Source organism: Aquarana catesbeiana, linkage group LG09 (genome assembly GCF_042186555.1).
Source record: "Aquarana catesbeiana isolate 2022-GZ linkage group LG09, ASM4218655v1, whole genome shotgun sequence".
NCBI classification, from domain to species: Eukaryota; Metazoa; Chordata; class Amphibia; order Anura; family Ranidae; genus Aquarana; species Aquarana catesbeiana.
The window spans coordinates 76447271-76473188 of NC_133332.1; the positions used below are offsets into that span (position 1 = coordinate 76447271).

General features: G+C 44.4%; 1 protein-coding gene across 7 annotated transcripts in view; it reads right to left on the reverse strand.

Moving 5' to 3' along the window:
• LOC141107815 (3-galactosyl-N-acetylglucosaminide 4-alpha-L-fucosyltransferase FUT3-like) overlaps nt 1-18511 on the reverse strand; it is a 131839-nt gene extending 113328 nt beyond the window's left edge. The window contains exons 1-2 of one of the 7 annotated variants that reach the window (XM_073598806.1): nt 18431-18445; nt 16122-16182 (exon numbers count right to left, since the gene is read on the reverse strand). The gene's annotated coding sequence lies outside the window, so the exon portion shown is untranslated. Of the gene's footprint in view, nt 1-16121; nt 16183-18122; nt 18342-18430 lie in introns of those variants that run through there. The other 6 variants (XM_073598812.1, XM_073598805.1, XM_073598814.1 and 3 more) reach the window with 6 other exon arrangements.
• Nucleotides 18512-25918: the final 7407 nt, after the last annotated feature.

Below are 25918 nucleotides of genomic sequence, written 5' to 3' on the forward strand. Positions count from 1 at the left end.
ACCGATCGTAACGGTGAGTCGGAACAAGCACCGGAGGGTGGCGGGAGGGGGGGATGTCCCCTCTCGCCTCCCGTAAGAACGATCAGGCGGCGGAACAGCCGCTTTGATCGTTCCTATGGTGTACAGATTCGCCGGCTGAAACTGGCAATATCTGAATGATGTCTGTAACTACAGGCATCATTCAGATATACCCGCTCAAAGCCCAGGATGTCATATGACGGTGGGCAGGCGGGAAGTGGTTAATATTGATTGGACCCTGGGCAAAAAAATTCTTAGGCCCCCACCCCCCCTGGCAAATTCACTCTCCACCTGCTCTGAGACATACAATAAATAGCAGCTAGACTAAAAATCAGTTTACTGTATGAGATCAGGCAGCGATTGCCATTGGTTGCCAGAGGCTACAGCATATCATTACCGCTTATTGACTGGTTGCTAGAGGTTACAGCACACATTAAGGCTCACTGATTAATTGCTATAGGTTAACAGCACATTATTTTGGCTTGTTGATTGGTTGCTAGAGATTACTGTACAGTAATACTGCTCACTGATTGGTTGCTAGAGGTTAGTGCACATCTTCGCCTCACTGCAGGGGGGGCATGATATACATATGAATGCCGCCTTTATTTACATATCAATGCTCCGGCCTCAGCTATTTACGTATGAATGCAGCTGCTGTTTACGTGTGAATGCTGTCGTTATTTACATATGATTGACAATTATTTACATGTAAACACAGGGTCTGCTGGTGAGTCATCTGTACACAACAATAGGGCAGAGCTGGGCAGCATTAATAGCAGCACTTCACACTGAGATATCAGGACACAGCACAGGACTAAAACTTCAAGGGACAAAGGAATTTAAACTGGGATAGCTGTTTTGGGCCCCACAACAATGACAGGGCCCAGGGCAGCTGCCCCTTTTGCCCTGCCTTAAAGATGGCCCTGCTTTTGTGTTACTGTTGAGCAAAACTGATTTCCACTAACTACACGGTTGCAGTAAGGACACCCATTCGTGCCACACTTGAAGTTTCCCTTGAAATGCAGCCATGTTAAAGATTTAATAGTTCTTCTTTTAAAGAAACTGGGGGACAACGATTGACCCAAAGTGGGAGCTCTACGTGGTACTATATTAATCCCTCCCCATAGAATACTCGCACAAGTCTCATCCGCATACAGGACGGGAAGATGTCTAATCACAATGTCTCTTATTTCTTTGAATTCCATACTGTAAGGGGTTAGTTGTGGGGTTAGTAGGAATGAGCCGAACACCCTCCTGTTCGATTCGTACCAGAACATGCGAACAGGAAAAAAGTTCGTTCGAACACGCGAACACCGTTAAAGTCTATGGGACACGAACATGAATAATCAAAAGTGCTAATTTTTAAGGCTTATATGCAAGTTATTGTCATAAAAAGTGTTTGGGGACCTGGGTCCTGCCCCAGGGGACATGGATCAATGCAAAAAAAAGTTTTAAAAACGGCCGTTTTTTCAGGAGCAGTGATTTTAAGAGACAGTTTTTGAAAAATCCTTTAATTAAATGCTTCTTCTATCTTCCTTCATCTTCTTCTTCTTCTGGTTCTTCTGGTTCTTCCTCCGGCGTTCTCGTCCAGCATCTCCTCCACGGCGTCTTCTATCTTCCTCTCCTCGGGCCGCTCCGCACCCATGGCATGGGGGGAGGCTCCTGCTCTTCTCTTCATCTTCTTCTCTTCTTCTTTTCTTCTTTTCTTCTCTTCTTCTCTTCTTCTCTTCATTTTCTTCTCCGGGCTGCTCCGCATCCATGCTGGCATGGAGGGAGGCTCCCGCTGTGTGGCGGTGTCTCCTCGTCTGACGGTTCTTAAATAACGGGGGGCGGGGCCACACGGTGACCCCGCCCCCCTCTGACGCACGGTGACTTGACGGGACTTCCCTGTGACGTCATGGGGAATGCCACAGGGAAGTCCTGTCATGTCCCGTGCGTCAGAGGGGGGCGGGTCACTGGGTGGCCCTGCCCCCCGTTATTTAAGAACCGTCAGACGAGGAGATGCCGTCACACAGCGGGAGCCTCCCTCCATGCCAGCATGGATGCGGAGCGGCCCGGAGAAGAGAATGAAGAAGAGGAGAAGAGAAGAAGAGAAGAAGATGAAGAAGATGCAGAGAAGAGCGGGAGCCTCCCCCCATGCCATGGGTGCGGAGCGGCCCGAGGAGAAGAAGATAAAAGACGCCGCGGAGGAGATGCTGGACGAGAACACCGGAGGAAGAACCAGAAGAACCAGAAGAAGAAGATGAAGGAAGAAAGAAGAAAGAAGAAGAATTTAAATAAAGGAATTGTCAAAAACTGTCTCTTGTCATTTTTAACATTTTTGACAGTTTTTTAGTGAAATGGTAGGGGTAAGTACCCCCTTACCATTTCACACGGGGGGGTGGGATCCAGGGGTCCCCTTGTTAAAGGGGGCTTCCAGATTCCGATAAGCCCCCCGCCCGCAGACCCCCACAACCACCGGCCAGGGTTGTGGGGATGAGGCCCTTGTCCTCATCAACATGGGGACAAGGTGTTTTGGGGGGCTACCCCAAAGCACCATCCCAATGTTGAGGGCATGTGGCCTGGTACGGTTCAGGAGGGGGGGGCCGCACTCTTGTCCCCCCCTCTTTTCCTGCGGCCTGCCAGGATGTGTGCTCGGATAAGGGTCTGGTATGGATTTTTGGGGAGACCCCACGCCGTTTTTTTTTTTTTTTGGCGCGGGGTTCCCCTTAAAATCCATACCAGACCTGAAGGGTCTGGTATGGAATTTAGGGGGACCCCCACGTCATTTTTTTTTAAATTTTGGCTGGGGTTCCCCTTAATATCCATACCAGACCTGAAGGGCCTGGTATGGAATTTAGGGGGACCCCTACGTCATTTTTTTTTTTTATAATTTTGGTTCGGGGTTCCCCTGTGGGGAATTCCCATGCCGTTTTTATCAATGAACTTCTATGTGTATTGTCGGGCGGCAATGCAATAGCCGCGAGTAGTTTTAAATGGGTTTTTTCCTTCGAAATGTCATTTTGCTGTCAGATTGTTCTAAACACAGGAAACATGCGTCCCTTTACAGGCATACTATAGACACCCCCCAGCTATGAAATTTAAAGGGATATTACACTTTTATTGTTTGACTTTAAGCATTATTAAAATCACTGCTCCTGAAAAAACGGCCGTTTTTTTGCATTGATCTATGTCCCCTGGGGCAGGACCCAGGTCCCCAAACACTTTTTATGACAATAACTTGCATATAAGCCTTTAAAATTAGCACTTTTGATTTCTCCCATAGACTTTTAAAGGGTGTTCCGCGGCATTTGAATTTGCCGCGAACACCCCAAATTGTTCGATGTTCGGCGAACTTGCTAACAGCCAATGTTCAAGTCGAACATGAGTTCGACTCGAACTCGAAGCTCATCCCTAGGGGTTAGCTATAATAATACCTATGTATTTACACAGGTCTAATGGAGTATAGAAAACATGCATTTTTCTTTAACCATTGGGATATAAATGGGTTATAATGTTTTTAATGATTGTATGCTTCCTCTTTTCTATATACACATTTATATATACACATTTTTATACATATTCCATATGTACACACTGTTACCTGTTTTCTCATAGCACATGGACTGTCTATATTGGTATATCTTCATTACTACTGCTAATTTTATCTTTAACCACCTCAATACAGGGCATTTTCACCCCCTTCCTGCCCAGGCCATTTTTCAGCTTTCAGTGTTGTCACATTTGGAATGACAATTGCGCAGTCATGCAACACTGTACCCAAATGAAATTGTTATCATGTTTTCCCCACAAATAGAGCTTTCTTTTGGTGGTATTTGATCACCTCTGCGGTTTTTATTTTTTGCGCTATAAACAAAAGAAGAGTAACAAGTTTGAAAAAAATGCAATATTTTTTACGTTTTGCTATAATAAATATCCAAATTTTTTTTTTTTAAACAAATTTTTTCCTCAGTTTAGGCCGATATATATTCTTCTACATATTTTTGGTAAAAAAAATCGCAATAAGCGTATATTAATTGGTTTGCGCAAAAGTTATAGCGTCTACAAAATAGAGCATAGATTTATAGCATTTTTATTATTATTAATTTTTACTAGCAATGGCGGCGATCTGCAATTTTTATGGTGACTGCGAACATATCGGACACCTTTGACACATTTTTGGGAGCATTCACATTTATACAGCGATCCGTGCTATAAAAATGCATTGATTACTGTATAAATGTGACTGGCAGGGAAGGGGTTAACACTAGGGGGTGATCGAGGGGTTAATTATGTTCTTAGGGAGTGATTCTAACTGTAGGGGGAGGGGATTCATAAGGGGAGGAGAACGATCGGTGTTCCCCTGTACTGGGAACACACCATCGGTCTCCTCTCCTCTGACAGGACCGTGGATCTGTGTGTTTACACACACAGATCCACGGTCCTGCTGTGTTACCGGGCAACCGCAGGTGCCTGGTGGTCATCGCGGCCACCGGGCACGCGCACCGAGTCCCCAGTGACATGGTGGGCACGATCACCGGCGAGAAGGTTGGCCAGAGAAGGCGAGGGCGTCATAGCCTCCCAGAACGAGAGCTGCGCAGCCTGCCCATCATATGACAGCCGGTGGGCGGCAAGCGGTTAATAGATATCCAAAGATGTGCAAGTTTATATGTCTATGGCTTTCTCTTTCTTATTAATGTTTATGTGAATCACATGTGGCTAAAAAGAAGTCTGCAATTTAATGATCTGTATCACCTGTTGCTATACTAGATGGGTGTATATAAAGAAAACAATGCTGACTTATCTTTGGAATGAATAAGCGCACCTGTTAGCACATGAAACGCGTCTACCATTTGAACTGTCTGTAACACTTGAGATGTTCGTTCATTAAATATGAATTTTGATGCATCTTATGGATCTTGGAGTGCAGCCATTTCTTCAGTATCGCTTGTTATGTTATCTGGGGCGTAGTACGGCAGTGTGGGACGTGTCCGGAGGTGCTCCAAAGGTATCCAGGACCAGCATGGAGCACACGTGGCCGGCATTTGAGGCCGTTCCTAAGTAGGAGTCGTTGCATAGAATACATTAAGGTGAAAAACCTTGATTCTTTACAACAACTTTAATTCTAATTGTGTCAAAGTACAAGGAAACCTGTAACTAATACAGTATTTGCATATTAGTTAGGTCACCAGCTGCCTTTCCATAGCTCTCAGGAACTCTAGTGGTGCAATACCCTTATCAGTGTTACTACCTCATTCCTCAGATAGCTTATCTGTAATGCCAGATATATAGATGATCAGAGCAGGATAACTTGCTATGGCTTTGTGGGAGAGGGTTGAAAAGAGCAATCAAACCAAATCGCTTCAAGGAAATGTTCTCTTTAAATTGGGCGCCCTCTAGTGTTCCTCTCTTTAACCGGTTCAATACCGGGCATTTTCACCCCCTTCCTTCCCAGACCAATTTTTAGTTCTCAGCGCTGTCGCACTTTAAATGACAATTGCGCAGTCGTGCGACGTTGTACCTAAACAAAATTGACGTCCTTTTTTCCCCCACAAATAGAGCTTTCTTTTGGTGGTATTTGATCACCTCTGCGGTTTTTATTTTTTGCGCTATAAACAAAAGAAGAGCGACAATTTTGAAAAAAACACAATATTTTTTACTTTTTGCTATAATTTATATCCCAATTTAAAAAAAAAAAAAAAAACAAATTTTTTCCTCAGTTTCGGCTGATACGTATTCTTCTACATATTTTTGGTAAAAAAAAAAAATCGCAATAAGCGTATATTGATTGGTTTGCGCAAAAGTTATAGCGTCTATAAAATACGGGATAGATTTATGGAATTTAAAAAAAAAGTTATTTATTTATATTTTTTTTTACTAGTAATAGCGGCGATCGCAATTTTTTTTCGTGACTGCGACATTATGGCGGACACATCGGACACTTTTGACACATTTTTGGGACCATTTACATTTATACACCAATCAATGCTATAAAATTGCATTTATTACTGTGTAAATGTGACAGGCAGTGAAGGGGTTAACCACTAGGGGGCGGGGAGGGGTTAAATGTGTTTCCTAAGGGAGTGTTTCTAACTATAGGGGGAGGGGACGTACAAGGGGAGAAGACCGATCAGTGTTCCTCCGTTCTGGGAACACAGATCGCTCTCCTCTGAGCTGACAGGACGTGGATCTCTGTGTTTACACACAGAGATCCACGGTCCGGCCCAGTTAACGGGCAATCGCGGGTGCCCGGCGGACATCGCAGCCGCCGGTCACACGCACCGGGTCCCGAGCAACGTGGCGGGCCCCCTAGAAGGCCGGGAACCCGAGGCCGTCATATGACGTCCACCCAGGATGGGAGATCCCATCTGTGGATGTCATTTGTCTATGGCCGGGTAGGGAAGCGGTTAAATCGCCAAATTATAGGAATTGCTGGGTTCCTAGTTAATTAAAGGGGTAGTAAACCCTCGTGTTTTTTTTTCACTTTATGCATCCTATGCATTAAGGTGAAAAAACTTCTGTCACTGACTGCACCCCCCCGATTAAACTCACCTGAGTCCTGTATTCCCCCGCCCGTTGTCTCGGCTCTTGATTGGATAGATTGATAGCAGTGCAGCCATTGGCTCCCGTTGCTGTCAATCAAATCCAATGACGCGGGCACTGAGGGGCGGTCTATGAACGCCGAATGCTGGACTCGGGGGCACGCCCGCAAGGTAACCCCTGGGGAGAGCACTTCTCCTAGGGGGTTATACGATGCAGGGAGGAGATACTAACGCCGCGGGGGGACCCCAGAAGTCGAGGTTCGGGGCCACTCTGTGTAAAACTAACTGCACAGTTGAGGTAAGTATGACATGTTTGTTATTTAAAAAAAAAAATTAAAAACAAAGCCTTTTAATCACTTTAAGGGCCCTACCTTGGGCAGCAGCAAGAAATTACTCTTGCACCCAGGGTTGCCACCTTTTCTTCAAGCCAAACCCAAACACTTTAGAGGCCCAGGACACACTTGGGTGCCCCAAGGAGAGTAGTAATGCGGCACGCTAGTGAACAGTGGGTTGACCAAATTGTTCTTGCTGACATCATCACCCTCCCCCCCCCAGTGATGCCGAATCTGCCCCCAGACAGCCGCCCTCAGCTTCCGGACAGCAACAGATTTGTGTGTGACTATTTTGGTTACTTGGGGAGCCACAGCCCGGTCTGAATAATGTGTCTGGGTTTTAGTCCGCCTGAAACCTGGACACATGTTTCAAAACCCGGACTTGTCAGGGTGAATCCTGGGCAGGTGGCAACCCTACTTGCATTCCACACACACACACACACATATACAGTGCAGGGGATAAGGATTAATTAAGTCTAACAGTAGAAGAGTAAGCTGGAATAATTGCCTTATTGTTCACTCCGGCAGGCTTTCTCCATGCCATGTGACTGGTCCTGCATTGTGCATGTCTTGAATTGTAGGACCAGTGTATGATATCAGCCACTCCTTCTAATTAACCACATGCTGACCATTCATAGTAAATATACTGTAAGCGGCAGCAGCAACAGGCACAGTCATGTATCTGTATGTGCTTGCCCTGCTGTTGCCGACCCGTGCTGTGATTGGATACAACACTAATTTGGCAACAGATTTCAACCAATGATTTTGTCTGATCAGCTATGTTCCAATCACACACAGAGTTCTGTATTTACACATTGTGAACCCCTTTACACAGGTAACCCCTTGATTTCCCCTCAATGCTAACTCCTTACCAGCCAGTGTCATTAGTACAGTCCAAGATAGCAAGGATAACGTGCCACAAATTTGTGGCTTTGTTGAACTGTAAGCCTGTTAACCCATTCACGCCTAAGCCTATTTCTGACATTTGTTGCTTACAAGTTAAAATCTGTATTTTTTGCTACAAAATTACTTAGAACCCCAAACATTATATATATATATATTTTTTTAACAGAGACCCTAGAGAATAAAATGGTGCTTGTTTCAATATTTATGTCACACGGTATTTGAGCAGTGGTTTTTCAAACGTACTTTTTTGGGAAAAAAGACACTTTCATGAGTACAGAAAAAACGAAACAGTAAATTTACTGGTAGCCCAATTTTTTTGTATAATGTGAAAGATGATGTTACACTGAGTGAATAGATACCTAACATGTCATGCTTTGAAATTGCGCCCGCTCATGGAATCGTGACAAACTACGGTACATAAAAATCTCCATAGGTGACGTTTTAAAAATATTTAATGGTTATCAGGTTAGAGTTACAGAGGAGATATTTTGCTTGAATTATTGCTCTCACTCTGACGATCGCGGCGATACCTCACATGTGTGATTTGAACACTGTTTACATATCCAGGGACGGGGGCGCTTTAAAACATTTATTTTTCTTTTTTTTTTTTACATTGTCACATAAAAAAAAATTCTGATCACTTTTATTGCTGTCGCAAGGAATGTAAACATCCCTTGTGACAATTATAGGTGGTGACAGGTACTCTTTGCCCTTCAAAGTATTCAGATCGCCAAAAAACTGCGATTCTGAATACTGTAATTTTTTTAAAATCTGCGCCATTGGCAGCGGTGGGAGGGGGGGGCGCTCCCCCCCGTTCGTTTAGTATAATAACTTAGCGCATTTTAGCCGCATCGGTTGTTATCCCTAAAGAGCCGACTGCCCAATCTAAAAAACGCTACCGGGATGATGCCTGCCTGCAACTGCAGGCAGGGCTGCCATGAGGGGGGTACAGCTGTTACAACTGTAAGGGGCCCCGGGGCCCAAGGGGACCGGCCAGAAGAAGGCAGGACGGGTGAAGGGGAGCCATGCTGTGCATTACAGAAATGATCTCACAGTGTGTGCTCTCTGTGGCAATGAGTTCAGCCATCAAGCTCTTTACTGCCACCTCTGGCTACTATGTGCATGTGCACCCCTCGTGTACTGTGCTTCTCTGTGCCAGCAACATGTCAGCTTTGTGAAAACGAGCTGGGACCAGGTAGGAAGGAATTCTAGTAGTAGGGGCTGTGAAAGGGAGGGGGGGCTGTTTGTGTACAACAGGGAGGGGCCAGTGCCTTGTGTGTTTACAGATTTGTGTATGTGTGGGGCTGATTTATTTATATATATATATATATATATATATATATATATATATATATATATATATAAAATACACACAGGTGCATACCTCCCAACAGTCCCGGATTCTGCGGGACAGCCCCGGATTCGGACTTATGTCCCGCAGTCCCGCTCAGCTGAGCTGTTTCCCGCATTGCCTCCACTGCCACTCACTCTTGTAAAGTGCAAGCAGTTTTCAAGGCTTGTGACCAGCTCCTAGATTGACCAATTATTAAAAAACATTTGCGGAGCCCCATTCTTCTATCAGTGGGGCCCCAGGAGGCAGTAGCAGAGCGGGAACTCTTTTTTTTTAATGTAGGGGCGGAGGCAGCTAGAGCCGCATTTGCCGACAGTTAGTTTAAAGTTCCGGCCCCCAGCCTATCTCTCCCTGGCGGAGTGATATGGAGGGGATGCCTGTGTGCCTCACTCTCTCAGGAAGTGTTGAGAGCAGAAGGCAGGACTGCAGCCAGCGGTGACTGTGAAGGAAAGGTACGTGGAGGGTGTACGGACTGTTCAGAGGTCATCATCCAGGCAGCAGTAGCTGCGGCAGGACCACAGAGCAGGGACAAGGAGGAAGCAGAAATATGAAGGCAACATGTGAGCTGGGGGTGCCGGGAGGAGCATTTCTGCCACTACAAGGCTGACAGGAGTAGTGACAGCGGCATCATTACTCCTGTCAGCTTAGCTCTGGATGAGAAAAATCAAATCAGGAGAACAGGAGAGAGCCCGGAGGAGGTACGGAAAGTGCTCTCATTCCTCTCCAGCTTCATGATGTCACTGTAGCATCCCTGCATTGCCACTGTCACTGTCACATTGGAACTTTACAGTTTGCTTACCCACCCTCATCTCCTCCCAGCAATAGAAAGGTCAGCAAACAGTGCCCCCATTCTCAATCCCTGCAGCCGATCTGGTAGGTGATCTCTTCCCCCCCCCCTGCAAGCTCTCCTCTCAGTCCTGCTTTTCTCCTCTCATTCCCCACCACTGACAGCTCCGCTACTCCTCTCCCTGCAATCAGTGATTGGAGTCCCCCAGCTCTGATTACTGTTCTCCTCCCCCCACAGCATCTCTGATCCTAATACTCATCTCCTCTTCCCTGTTATCAGTCACTCCTGTCCCCACACAGCAGACCTCCTTTCCCTCTTCACTAAATGTCTGCACTGCACCCTTTCCCTGCCACAAGTTCCTGATAGACTCCTGGGCTCCTCCATTCCCCGGATACTTCTCCTGTCCACAGCCCAACTCCCTCCACTTCACACTGTAATCCAGCCTGTATTATCTCCCTCATAGCTGTCTTCATCCTAGGCTTAGGATCCCTGTCTATGGATTTCATATCCCTGGATCACCCCTCCTAACACCCCCCAGTGCCTGATGTAAAGGGGGACTCTTGATGTCACAGGAAGACTGCTGATGTAATTGTAAACTACCAATGTTAAAGGGGGACCACCAATGTTAAAGGGGGACTCTGATGAGAAAGGGGCCCCAAATTTAAGGGCCATTGCAGATGTAAAGGAGGACTCTTGCTGTAAAAGGGGACTCAGATGTGAAAGGGTGGCTCTTAATGTAAGGGGTCTTCTGATGTAAAGGGGAACTACTGGTGTGAAGGAGGGGACCTTAATGTGAAGGGGGCACCTGATGTGAAGGGGAGATTCTGATATAAAGGGTGACTAAGTATACCTCAGCCCGTAACTGTATCTGAGTGTATACATGGTGTAGGTTTATGTCAGCGGGCCTCTCATTCATAGCACAGAAATTAAGGAGTATTTTGTGGGTATGAGGACTGCGGACTGTGTACAGTATATAACACTGTAAAGCCGTAATAAACCCAAAATTAAAAATGTAATATATTTTAGCTTAGTAATCATTAGATGTGGAGGCTGCATTTGTTTTTTTTTGTTTTTGTTTTTTTAATTTTCACCTGGTAATCTGCTCAGTAACACACCTCCTGTATTAGTGAGACACAACTCTGGATGAAAGAGCAATGGGGGCACCTTTGAACAGCAACATTGTCAGTCTGGAAGGAAGGGAGTGTTAGATGGACTAGAAGATTTAAATACACTAATACTTTATAAGCAATTGCAGCAAACATATTTTTTCTTTCAGGATAAAGGTCTTACATAAATAAAAAAAAAAGCTGATCATTGTAAGCACCCCTGTCAATGGTAAATGGTTTGTCTCAACTCTCTAATGACTACATCTGCAGGACAGCTTGTTCTTTTGAAAAACCAAAAAAACATACTGGCTGGATCACCAGGTGAAAATAGAAGAAAACCTAAAAAAGAAAAAAAAAAAAAAACGAATGCAGCCATCACATCTAAGAATTTGTAAGCTGAAATATAATAAATATTTGCTTGTGGGTTTAATACCATATTACCATAATACCATATATTAGACTCTATTTAACCATGTTCCTTTAAGCCACCTCAAAATTCAAAGCATTTAAGCCACGCCCATTATTGTCGTGATGCGCTCCGCATGTCTTTTCCATCCCTAGGTGTCCCTCATTCTCAAGTTCCAAAGTTGGGAGGTATGCAGGTGTGTGTGGAGGGCTGGCATATATACAGGCTTATATACAGGCCCATTAAGGGTGCTTGGGCACCGCCCCCTCTCTTCAGCCACCCCCCCTCTATGTATCATGGATTGATTCATGCATTGCATTGCATGAATCTATCCATGGCTGCTGTAGCCACCCCCTATTCATGCGTCTGGCCCCTTTTTGGATGCCGGGCACCTAAATTACAGTGGCGGGGGTGTATTTTTGAAGCACCTGATTAGAGCCATAGGCTCTAATAAGCTTAAAAAAAGTTGAACCCAGGTGTGTTAGAACAGCAAATAAATATTCGCTGTTCTAACACTGAACCGCCTTTCCGCCAATCAGGAAGCGCGGGTGTGTTACCTGTCACCTGATTGGCTAAAACGACAGGCGCAGTGATTAGACATCTATCAGGAGGAGGAGAGGGGACGCATGGAGGACACCGCTCGCTGCCATCACCCGCTGCTCCACTGAGATAGGGTAAGTGCCGGGCAGACAGCAAGTGGGCGGGGGTCACAGTGTTAACTTTTAAATGGGCACAGTGGCGGCATTTGATGGGCACAGTGGCTGTATTTGATGGGAACAGTGGCTGCATTTGATGAGCACAGTGTTGGCGTTTGATGGGCACAGTGGCAGCATTTAATGGGCACAGTGGCAGCATTTGATGGGCACAATGGCAACATTTGATGGGCACAATGGCTGCATTTTATGGGCACAGTGGCTGCAATTGATCGGCAGAGTGGCTGCGTTTGATGGCACAGTGGCTGCAATTGACGTTTTTTTTCTGAATTTTTCAGTTTGTTTGCGTCCCCCCCAAAAAAAAAATTTGAGCACCAGCCGCCACTGTATACAGGTGTGTGTGTGTGTGTGTGTGTGTGTGTGTGTGTGTGTGTGTGTGTGTGGGGGGTGGCATGTATACAGGTATGTGGGGGGCTAACATATATACAGGGGTGAGGGGGGGACTGACATATATACAGGTGTGCGGGGGGGGCTGACATATATACAGGTGTGCGGGGGGGGCTGACATATATACAGGTGTGCGGGGGGGCTGACATATATAGAGGTGTGCGGGGGGGCTGACATATATAGAGGTGTGCGGGGGGGGGCTGACATATATACAGGTGTGCGGGGGGGCTGACATATATAGAGGTGTGCGGGGGGGGGCTGACATATATACAGGTGTGCGGGGGGGCTGACATATATAGAGGTGTGCGGGGGGGCTGACATATATACAGGTGTGTGGGGGGGGCTGACATATATACAGGTGTGTGTGGGCGGTCTAGCATATATACAGGTATGGGCGGTGGCTGATATATATACAGGAGTGTGTGGGGGGGCTGGCATATATAGAAGTGTGTGGGGGGGGGTTGGGTCAGGCTCGGGGGGTGGGGGGCCCAGGCCCAAAACTGTGTGAGGGGCCCAAAAATTTCTGATGGCTGCCCTGGCTGCAGGCATCACCCCGGTATAAGCCCTGAAAGCAGAGAATGCAAATATGCGTACGGTCAGCACTAAGGGGTTAACTTACTGCACAATTTTACTGGCAAGTTTTTTGAAGCACAAGTTCTATTTGACACGTTTCCAATTTGTAGCAAACTTGTGTGGCAAGAGCAAAGTTGCAGTGGTGAGTCTACAGCAAGAAAATTCAGCCACAGTGACCCCTGTGGTGGGATGACTATTGCACATCATAACTGAACCAAAACTTGCAGCAGACGTGCAGAATGTTTGCAAAGAAAGATGATCTGGAGTCATGCAATGCGGACTTACTGTAAATGTGCATCAGCTTGTGAAGCCTGGCAAGTCTAGCAATAGCTTAGCAAATCATTTTCAAACTTGCAACACAATTGCTTTCTATCTTGTTTGCAGTATTATCACTGATCACTGTATTTGTGTCACTAGCGACATCAGTGTCAGTTATTGACCCTCCCAGCCAGTGTCTGTGAAAGCCAGATTTCCCGCCACCCTATCACAGTCCCACTATAAGTTGCTGATCATTGCCATTAGCAGTATAGCATCTATAGCTGCGTAAATTCCAGTATGCATACAATTGTTTGTAGACGCTACAACTTTAGCACAACCCAATTTTTTTTTTATTAACCACTTCAATACAGGGCACTTATACACCTTCCTGCCCAGACCAATTTTCAGCTTTCAGCGCTGTCGCAGTTTGAATGACAATTGCGGGGTCATACAACACTGTACCCAAACTAAATTTTTATCATTTTGTTCCCACAAATAGAGCTTTCTTTTGGTGGTATTTGATCACCTCTGCGGTTTTTATTTTTTGCTAAACAAATAAAAAAAGACCGAAAATTTTGAAAAAAATAAAAGTTTTGCTTTTGTTTCTGTTAAAAAAAATTGTAAATAAGTAAGTTTTCTCTTTCACTGATGGGCACTGATAAGGTGGCACTGACAGGCACTGATATGGCGGCACCGATGAGGTGGCACCAATGAGTGGGCACTGACGGGCACTGACGATGGGCACTGATATGCAGCACTGATGGGCACTGGTAGGCGGCACTGATGGGTGGCACTGATATGCAGCACTGAGGGGCATTGATAGGTGGCACTGATGGGCACTCATGGGTGGCACTGGGTGGCACTGATAGGTGACACTGATGGGCACTGAAAGGCGGCACTGCTGGGCACTGATGGGCACTGATAGGGTGGCACTGATAGGCGGCGCTGATAGGCGGCACTGATGGGCACTGATAGGTGGCACTGCTGGGCATTGATACGTGGCACTGATGAGCACTGATACGCGGCACTGATATGAGGCACTTATAGGCATCCCTGGTGGCACTGGCAGTGGTAGGCATTGGAGTAGGCACAGATTGGCAGCTGCCTGGGCACAGATTGGCAGCTACCTGGGCACAGATTGGCAGCTGCCTGGGCACATAGTGGTATTTCCCTGGTGGTCCAGTGTGGATGGCTTCCCTGGTGGTCCTGGGCGGCTTCCCTGGTGGTCCTGGGCAGGATCCGAGGGGGGGCTGTGCTGATAAACAATCAGCACAAACCCCCCCTGTCAGGAGAGCAGCCAATCGGCTCTCTTCTACTCGCTTCTGTCAGACGCGAGTGAGGAAAAGCCGATTACCGGCTCTTCCTATTTACATCGTGATCAGCCGTGATTGGACACGGCTGATCACGTGGTAAAGAGTCTCCACCAGAGACTCTTTACCTAGATCGGTGTTGCGGGGTGTCAGACTGACACCCCGCAACAACGATCGCCGCGATACGTGCCCCCGGGGGCGCGCAGCGGCTCGATATTCCTGATCACGTCATATGACATCCGGTCAGGAATATCAATCCACTTTGCCGCCGTCATTTTGTAATAGGGCGGGCGGCAAGTGGTTAAAGACATGTAGCAGAATACATTTTGGTCTAAATTTATGAAGACATTTTCAGACTTTTTTTGTATAACAAAAACAAAAAAAAAAACAGTGGTGAGTGATCAAATACCACCAAAAGAAAGCTCTATTTGTGTGAAAGAAATTATATAAATTTAATTTGGGTACAATGTTGCATGACCGAGTTAAAGAGCACAGTGCTAATTAGCAAAAAATGCCCTGGTCATGAAGGGGGTAAAATCTTCAGGAGGTCAAGTGGTTAAAATATTTGTAAACCCTCTCAAATAATATATAATAATTTTAACATCTATACCCATGCATATATTTGAGATTTTGTGTTGATCTGATTAACAGTCATCCTATTCTTTTCTTATAACGTATTTGTGAAAACGAATTGACATTGAATCCATGTTTTCTGTACTACATTATATGTACATTCTTTCATTAAAATTCTGAATGAAAATAATGAAACGAGAAAATGTTTGTAAACCCAATCATTGAAATCTCATATAAGCAGTAACAACTTTAATGTCATTAAAAAAATTGATTCTCAAAATCTTAAAATCTGCAATGTTCATTAACCACTTAAAGATATATTGAGGCAGGACGGCTCTATTGCACGAAGCAATGTACCTGTACATCATTTCGTGCAATAGACAGTGGGGGTGTTTTATCACTTATCACTGATATGCCTCGTACACACGTTCGGAAATTCCGACAACAAAATCCTGGATTTATTTCCGACGCATGTTGGCTCAAACTTGTCTTGCATACACACGCACAAATGTTGTCGGAAATTCCGAACGTCAAGAACGCGGTGACGTATAACACGTACGATGAGCCGAGAGAAATATAGTTCAATAGCCAGTGCAGCTCTTCTGCTTGATTCCGAGCATGCGTGGAATTTTGTGCGTTGGAATTGTGTACACACGATCGGAATTTCCGACAACGGATTTAGTTGCCGGAAAATTTGAGAACCAGCTCTCAAATTTTTGTTTTTGGAAATTCAGACAACAAATGTCTGACAGAGCCTACGCACGGTCGGAATTTCCGACAACAAGCTCACATTGAACATTTGTTGTCGGAAATTCCGACCGTGTGTACGCGGCATAACAATGTCACTGGTTCCCAAAAAAGTGTCAAAAGTGTCACTTACGTGTCCAATTTGTCCGCCACAATGTCACAGTGTCACTAAAAATCGCTGATAGTCACCATTACTAGTAAAAAAATAAAAATAATAAAAATGGTATAAAAATAACCCATAGGTTGTAGACGCTATTGATATTTTTTTAGCAAAATTATGTAGCAGAATACATATTGGCCTAAATTGATGAAGAAATTCGATTTTTTTCCATTTTTTAATTGAATATGGTTTATAGCAGAAAGTAAAAAAAATATTGTATTTGTTTTCAAAATTGTCGCTCTTTTTTTGTTTATAGCGCAAAAAATAAAACCCGCAGAAGTGATCAAATACCACCAAAAGAAAGCTAAATTTGTGGGAAAAAGAGGACATCAATTTTATTTTGGTACAGTGTCGCATGGCCGCGCAATTGTCCATTAAAGTATCGTATCGGCAACGCCTTTTACTCGGACATGGTCCATTTTTGTCACCACTAGGAGAACTTAAAATTGATGTGCAACAGTTGTTGTAGTGCATGCATGTACACAAAAGGCTGCTGCAGGAGATCAGCAGGATTGGGAAGCAAGCAAGAATGAAAGAGAGGTGAACAGCTGTATTTTTTTTTTTAAAGGCGTTGTTTCTATTACACATTGCTTAAGCAAATAAAATGTTATTCAGTTGTGATTTACATCTACTATAAATATACAGCAACATACACATCAACAAGACAGGTGTTAGGCTGGCCATAAATGGTCGAATTACGAAAGAATTTTCTTTTGAAAATCTGAAAATTTGTGCGTTTTGTGATCCGAAGTTGCCACCATTGATTTCGAAATTCGGCCAACCGAGCCTCCAATTTCACCTCATGTAGCTACAGAAAAGAATTTTAGTGGCTGTGGATCTTCTTTTCTTTCCGGGAACTTTCTTTTCTTGCACATGCGCATTTCTTTTTTGATCACATTTCTCGCACGATTCTCCCATCATTGATTAGAAAATCAATAGTTTTTCAAAAAATTTCCAACATGTCCGATTACTCACATTTGATGGCCGCGCGAAAATCGGTTGTTGCTGCAGCCCACTAATGGTGCGAAATACGAAGGAAAACTCTTAGATACGATTTTTGAAAGGAAATTCTTTCGAAATTCGACCCGTGTATGGCCTGCCTTAAAGTCCTATGCTTTCAGGGGACACTAAATTATATCCTTAAAAAAATAATCAATACACCTACACTGCTTAATAACTGCTTAATTGATCTATTTTAATGAAATCAGTTCCTACTGATATTTTTTATAATATCCGTTGTGAGCTCTAAAACACATATCTCCCAACTTTTTTAGATGGGAACGAGGGACACCTATTAGAAAAAATATCTAGGCATAGGACACACCCCCTACCACGCAGCCTTAAAGGAGAATTATAAAAAACAATTATTAGTTAAACCCACAAGTGCTTTTTTTTACTACTACTATTCCTTTATATTGGCTTTTAAAATTTACAAATGCAGCAATTTAGAAATTGGATGAAATGTTTAGCACCTGGGAAACACTTTTTGAAAGCCAAATGGTGCATTTTATATACATCTATATAGATCAGACCAAATCAGGGACAAAGGAGGAGGAATGAGGGACAGAGGGACTATGTTCCAAATCAGGGACAGTTGGGAGCTATGCAAACCTCTCCTTTTCTGTTTTGTTGAAATGATCAGTGTATGTTAGTTATGCAATGCTCTATGCACACTACAAATCCCCTAGTCCATAGTCTGTCTCAGGAGGGAGAATGAGAGGCTGGAAGGTTATGTTCCTCCATATGGTGAGACCATGCAGATTGAACGTAGCCCTCCCCCCTCTAACAGAAAGTTGGATCACAAGAGCCGAACAAAAATAATTTAGAGATTTGAAGGAGCAATAGAAGGTACTTTTCTGACATAGGAATACATACATGAATCAAATGTATATTTTTTAACTAGAGTCACTTTAACACCTCCCTAAGATGCTACCCATTAATAAAAAGCAATGACACATCACAAAGGTCGCTCACCTGTCTCTGCATCAAATATCCAATTTTGACTGCATTATGTTGGGCGTGATCCTACAAGTCCCAGCGTGGATGTCAACAATCCTTCTAAGCTGTCAGTTTTGTTTTATCACAAACTAAACCTTATGCAATTTTGTGTTCATCTTTTCAAGTATAATATCCAGGCGGATGCAGTATACTGACAATGTCAATAATTAACTACTTTTTCAGTATCACCTTACACATTCAGAGATAATTAAATCCACAATGACCTCATCAGGAAAAAAAAAAAAACAGGAGAGGCAGGAACATGTCAGATGCTGTTTTCTTACCTATTGAGCCCGCGGCCAAGTCATTTGTTTTCTGAAAGGTATTTTTTTGGACACTTTATTTCAAGGCTCCTGGAAACTTGTCCCTCCCAATGAGGGTGGCAGATGTTTTACTGATTAGAACAAAGGCATTATCCTTTTGCTTGAAACAGTCAGGCAGGACAAGCCAATGGCAGATATACAATTGTAGAAAAAAAACATTTTCTTGGTCAGCAGGAATTCTTCAGTTTTTATTTGTAGATGGTCATTGCTAAATTCCTCTTAAAGCTTCGGGCAGACATAAAAGACACACATTAATGCAGCTTCAAAAAATAAACATGCATTCATTGAGGTGTACAAAACCACAACCACTTGGCAAAAAAGTTAAAATATTTCTTTTATTTATTCAAAAGCATAATTAACAAGCAATAAAATACATAAAAATAGCACTTTTCTTGCTCTTAAAGTGGAACTGAAAACACACAGTAAAATACATTTGCCTGGTCGCAATCCAATGTAGAATGTACATTGAGCTAAGCATGTGCAGTTCAGTTTGGATTCTGGAACACTGCCAGTGTGCTGGTATGACTGTATTTCCACGCATGCCTCACTGGCCAATCAAAATGTCTGAAGACCCGCACCTGGAAGAACCCAGGGAGAAGTTGCTGGTGCTGGTGAGGGACCTCGTGGGCATCGGACCATTGGACCATAGGTGTGTATTTGTGCCTTTAGCTCTGCTGTAAGCTAGATTCTGTACATAAGAAGAAAAGTCAACACCGTCAAGGGGCCACATTTACTGTTATCAAAAAGAAACAACAAAATAAATTATTAATCTTTCTCCATTGTATAGATTCATCTGATGAATTGTACATGTATTCCTTTAAAAAGGTAAGTGCTCATTAGAATTCTAATATATTAGTACCACTACCTTCAATATGGGACAAAGCTGTATAAAACTTAGGACTGCATACATTGATATACAAAACCCATAGGTAACCCATGTATATTCCATATACAGTACTTGAATGGGACATCTCAACATATATTAATGTACAGGTATGGTCAGCCTGGCACAAAATATTTAACGGGCAGGTTGTAAACTGAACAGGAGGTGCAAAAATTGACACGTATACAGCATAAAATATGGTCCATTCCTAATGCCGCGTACACACAGTCGGACTTTTCGACCGGACTTGTCTGACGGACGCCGACGGACCAAATCCGGCGAACAATCTGATCATGTGTGGGCTTCACCGGACCTTCAGCTGACTTTTCCAGTCGCAAATCTGACGGACTTTAGATTTGGAACATGCTTCAAATCTTTACGTCGTAACTCCGCCAGACCCAGAAATCCACTCGTCTGTATGCTAGTCCGACGGACACAAACCGACGCTAGGGCAGCTATTGGCTACTGACTATCAACTTCCTTATTTTAGTCCGGTGTACGTCATCACGTACGAATCCATCGGACTTTGGTGTGATCGTGTGTAGGGGACTTTTGTAGCTGAAAAGTCCGACCGTGTGTATGCGGCATAAGACTTTAGATGTAGGTTTTTCCTGTTTTTTTTTGTTTTTTGTTTTTTTTACAGATACTATTCTTTACACAGTTGTGTGCAAGGGCCAATAGAGAACAATACACCTGTGTTCAGATCTGTAAAAAAAAAAATTTACATGAGCCTTTACGGGTACCCTAAGCAAAAATGAGCATTCAGCCCTTGAAGTCCTGGTGGAGCCCAACTGGGGTTTTTTTTAATTTTTCTGGAGTTCAGCTTTAAAACTTCCCTATTCCATCCAAAATAAAAATCTTGGTTTTGGATATACTTTTATAGCTATGGTACAGTGGGGACGGAAAGTATTCAGACCCCCTTAAATTTTTCACTCTTTGTTATATTGCAGCCATTTGCTAAAATCATTTAAGTTCATTTTTTTTCCTCATTAATGTACACACAGCACCCCATATTGACAGAAAAACACAGAATTGTTGACATTATTGCAGATTTATTAAAAAAGAAAAACTGAAATATCACATGGTTCTAAGTATTCAGACACTTTGCTCAGTATTTAGTAGAAGCACCCTTTTGATCTAATACAGCCATGAGTCTTTTTGGGAAAGATGCAACAAGTTTTTCACACATTGTCTTGTTGGAAGGTAAACCTTCGGCCCAGTCTGAGGTCCTGAGCATTCTGGAGAAGGTTTTCATCCAGGATATCGCTGTACTTGGCCGCATTCATCTTTCATCTCCTTGACTGCAACCAGTCATCCTGTCCCTGCAGCTGAAAATCACCTCCACAGCATGATGCTGCCACCACCATGCTTCACTGTTGGGACTGTATTGGACAGGTGATGAGCAGTGCCTGGTTTTCTCCACACATACCACTTAGAATTAAGGCCAAAAAATTCTATCTTGGTCATCAGACCAAAGAATCTTATTCATTACTCATCTTGGAGTCCTTCAGGTGTTTTTTTTTAGCAAACTCCATGTGGGCTTTCATGTGTCTTGCACTGAGGAGAGGCTTCCACTCAGGCCACTCTGCCTGACTGGTGGAGGGCTGCAGTGATGGTTGAATTTCTACAACTTTCTTCCATCTCCCGACTGTATCTCTGGAGCTTAGCCACAGTGATTTTTGGGTTCTTCTCTACCTCTCTCACCAAGGCTCTTTTCCCCCGATAGCTCAGTTTGGCCGGACAACCAGCTCTAGGAAGGGTTCTGGTCGTCCCAAACGTCTTCCATTTAAGGATTATGGAGGCCACTGTGCTCTTAGGAACCTTGAGTTAAGCAGAATATTTTTGTAACCTTGGCCAGATCTGTTCCTTGCCACAATTCTGTCTCTGAGCTCTTCAGGCAGTTCCTTTGACCTCATGATTCTCATTTTCTCTAACATGCACTGTGAGCTGTAAGGTCTTATATAGACAGGTGTGTGGCTTTCCTAATCAAGTCCAATCAGTATAATCAAACACAGCTGGACTCAAATGAAGTTGTAGAACCATCTCAAGGATGATCAGAAGAAATGGACAACACCTGAGTTAAATATATGAGTGTCACAGCAAAGGGTCTGAATACTTAGAACCATGTGATATTTCAGTTTTTCTTTTTTAATAAATCTGCAAAAATGTCAACAATTCTGTGTTTTTCTGTCAATATGGGGTGCTGTGTGTACATTAATGAGGGAAAAAAATGAACTTAAATGATTTTAGCAAATGGCTGCAATATAACAAAGAGTGAAAAATTTAAGGGGGTCTGAATACTTTCCGTCCCCACTGTATATTTTTACATATTTACAGGCCTGCTTGGATACCATACTGTTATATGTCAGCTGTTTGAAGAGGAATATCGTTGTTATGGCAGCAGCTAGCTACCATAACCCTGGTATCATCTTCAAGAGTGGGCGGTCGGCTTTCAGATAAAAGTGGTCTCTGCGGCGGATTCACAGCGAGATCACTTTTATTGGTGGTGGGAGAGGGGCCCCCCTTCCCGTCACGCTGCGGTGCTCTCCGTCGCTTACCGTAGCCACCGGCAGCAGTGGAGGTAATCAGGTCCGCTCTCTTCTGTAGTGTGGAGCTGTGAGTGAGGGGAAGATGGCCCCCACCCAGCTCCATACCATTGCAGGGCGGAAGCGGCGTCAAAATGTCACTTCCGCCCATAGCTCTTAAAAGGACATTTAAAGAAAAAAAAATCAAATTACATTTTTATTTTTTTCTTATTGCATTTTAGTGTAAATATGAGATCTGTTTTTTTTCTATTACAAGGAATGCTGACATTCTTTGTAATAGGAATAAAAGTGACACCATTTTTTTAAAAGAACAGTGTAAAAATAAAAAGTAAAACAAATAAGAACATTTTTTTTTTGAAATGCGCCCCCCATCCCGCCGAGCTCACGCAACAGAAGCGAACGCATACGTGAGTAGCGCCCGCATATGTAAACAGTATTCAAGCCACACATTGTGAGGTATCATCGCAATCGCTAGAGTGAGAGCAATAATTCTAGCCCTGGACCTCCTCTGTACCTCAAAACATGCAACCTGTAGAATTTTTTAAACATCGCCTAGGGAGAATTTTTAAGGGTAAAAGTTTGCCGCCATTCCACGAGCGGCCGCAATTTTGAAGCGTGACATGTTGGGTATCAATTTACTCAGTGTAACATCATCTTTCACAATATAAAAAAAAAACTAACGTTACTGTTGTCTTATTTTTTAATTAAAAAAAGTGTATTATTTCCATAAGAAGTGCGCTTGTAAGACCGCTGCGCAAAGACGGTGTGACAGAAAGTATTGCAATGACCGCCATTTTATTCTCTAGGGTGTTAGAAAAAAATATATATAATGTTTGGGGGTTCAAACTAATTTTCTAGCAAAAAAACCCATTTTAAACCAGTAAACACCAAATCCTTAAGTGGTTAAATTGATTTTTTTACATTTTTAACATGTCTCCAGACTGGTCACATGATGCGCTTAGCCCTCTTCCTCTTTGCCTCTTCTCTGGACTGGGTGGGGCCTTGGAGCAGAGTGTGAGCTGATATGATGAAGTTAGCGCTTCTCTGGACATCATTACACTGTGAGTGCGGGGTGCCATAGTGACCCCTCCTTAGTTGGCAGATCCATGACACAAGACATTTCTGTGGGAGAAAGAGCTTGAGAGAAAGGGGGGCATTGCAGCCAGGTCTGCTTTTTCCTGATTGCTGCTGGGGGTACTATTTCTTTTTAATATTGTGCTTTAACATTTTTTGATACAAGCAAGGGGGGTTATTCTGGCTAAATAATACCTTTAAAACTTTTATTTCCAAATTTGAATTTGATAAATCGTAAAAATGGTGAATCCCCTCAAACCCAGCTTCAAAAGCAATCCTGCCACATAGTTTGAACTTGTTTATCTATTGATATGGCTCACGGGTAAGGGATGAGCGCGAACACCCCCCTGTTCGGTTCGCACCAGAACATGCGAACAGGAAAAAAGTTCGTTCGAACATGCGAACACCGTTAAAGTCTATGGGACACGAACATGAATAATCAAAAGTGCTAATTTTCAAGGCTTATATGCAAGTTATTGTCATAAAAAGTGTTTGGGGGACCCTGGGTCCTGCCCCAGGGGACATGGATCAATGCAAAAAAAAGTTTTAAAAACGGCCGTTTTTTCACGGAGCAGTTGATTTTAATAATGCTTAAAGTCAAACAATAAAAGTTGTAATATCCCTTTAAATTTCGTACCTGGGGGTGTCTATAGTGTGCCTGTAAAGGGGCGCATGTTTCCTGTGTTTAGAACAGTCTGACAGCAAAATGACATTTTGAAGGAAAAAAACTCATTTAAAACTACACCGCGGGCTATTGCATTGCCGACAATACACATAGAAGTTCATTGATAAAAACGGCATGGAATTCCCCAAAGGGGAACCCCGAACCAAAATTAAAAAAAAAAAATGACGTGGGGGTCCCCCTAAATTCCATACCCCAGGCCCTTCAGGTCTGGTATGGATATTAAGGGGAACCCCGGCCAAAATTAAAAAAAAAAAATGACGTGGGGTTCCCCCTAAATTCCATACCAGACCCTTCAGGTCTGGTATGGATTTTAAGGGGAACCCCGCGCCAAAAAAAAAAAAAAAAAAACGGCGTGGGGTCCCCCCAAAAATCCATACCAGACCCTTATCCGAGCACGCAACCTGGCAGGCCGCAGGAAAAGAGGGGGGGACGAGAGGTGCGGCCCCCCCTCCCTCCTGAACCATACCAGGCCACATGCCCTCAACATTGCGAGGGTGCTTTGGGGTAGCCCCCCAAAACACCTTGTCCCCATGTTGATGAGGACAAGGGCCTCATCCCCACAACCCTGGCCGGTGGTTGTGGGGGTCTGCGGGCGGGGGGCTTATCGGAATCTGGAAGCCCCCTTTAACAAGGTGACCCCCAGATCCCGGCCCCCCCCCCTGTGTGAAATGGTAAGGGGGTACATAAGTACCCCTACCATTTCACGAAAAAAGTGTCAAAAATGTTAAAAATGACAAGAGACAGTTTTTGACAATTCCTTTATTTAAATGCTTCTTCTTTCTTCTATCTTGCTTCATCTTCTGGTTCTTCTGGCTCTTCTGGTTCTTCTGGTTCTTCCTCCGGCGTTCTCGTCCAGCATCTCCTCCGCGGCGTCTTCTGTCTTCTTCTCCTCGGGCCGCTCCGCACCCATGGCATGGGGGGGAGGCTCCGCTCTTCTCTTCTTCTCTTCTTCTTTTCTTCTTTTCTTCTTTTCTTCTCTTCTTCTCTTCTTCTTCATTTTCTTCTCCGGGCCGCTCCGCAATCCATGCTGGCATGGAGGGAGGCTCCCGCTGTGTGACGGCGCTCCTCGTCTGACAGTTCTTAAATAACGGAGGGGGGGCGGGGCCACCCGGTGACCCCGCCCCCCTCTGACGCACGGTGACTTGACGGGACTTCCCTGTGACGTCACGGGGGAATGCCACAGGGAAGTCCCGTCAAGTCACCGTGCGTCAGAGGGGGGCGGGGTCACCGGGTGGCCCCGCCCCCCGTTATTTAAGAACTGTCAGACGAGGAGCGCCGTCACACAGCGGGAGCCTCCCTCCATGCCAGCATGGATTGCGGAGCGGCCCGGAGAAGAAAATGAAGAAGAAGAGAAGAAGAGAAGAGAGAAGAAGAGAAGAAGAGAAGAAGAGAAGAAGAGAAGAAGAGAAGAGCGGGAGCCTCCCCCCCATTGCCATGGGTGCGGAGCGGCCCGAGGAGAAGAAGACAGAAGACGCCGCGGAGGAGATGCTGGACGAGAACGCCGGAGGAAGAACCAGAAGAACCAGAAGAGCCAGAAGAACCAGAAGATGAAGCAAGATAGAAGAAAGAAGAAGCATTTAAATAAAGGAATTGTCAAAAACTGTCTCTTGTCATTTTTAACATTTTTGACACTTTTTTCGTGAAATGGTAGGGGTACTTATGTACCCCCTTACCATTTCACACAGGGGGGGGGGCCGGGATCTGGGGGTCACCTTGTTAAAGGGGGCTTCCAGATTCCGATAAGCCCCCCGCCCGCAGACCCCCACAACCACCGGCCAGGGTTGTGGGGATGAGGCCCTTGTCCTCATCAACATGGGGACAAGGTGTTGTTGGGGGGCTACCCCAAAGCACCCTCCCAATGTTGAGGGCATGTGGCCTGGTACGGTTCAGGAGGGAGGGGGGGCCGCACTCTTGTCCCCCCCTCTTTTCCTGCGGCCTGCTAGGTTGCGTGCTCGGATAAGGGTCTGGTATGGATTTTTGGGGGGACCCCACGCCGTTTTTTTTTTTTTTTTTTGGCGCGGGGTTCCCCTTAAAATCCATACCAGACCTGAAGGGTCTGGTATGGAATTTAGGGGGAACCCCACGTCATTTTTTTTTTTGAATTTTGGCCGGGGTTCCCCTTAATATCCATACCAGACCTGAAGGGCCTGGTATGGAATTTAGGGGGACCCCCCACGTCATTTTTTTTTTTTAATTTTGGTTCGGGGTTCCCCTTTGGGGAATTCCCATGCCGTTTTTATCAATTAACTTCTATGTGTATT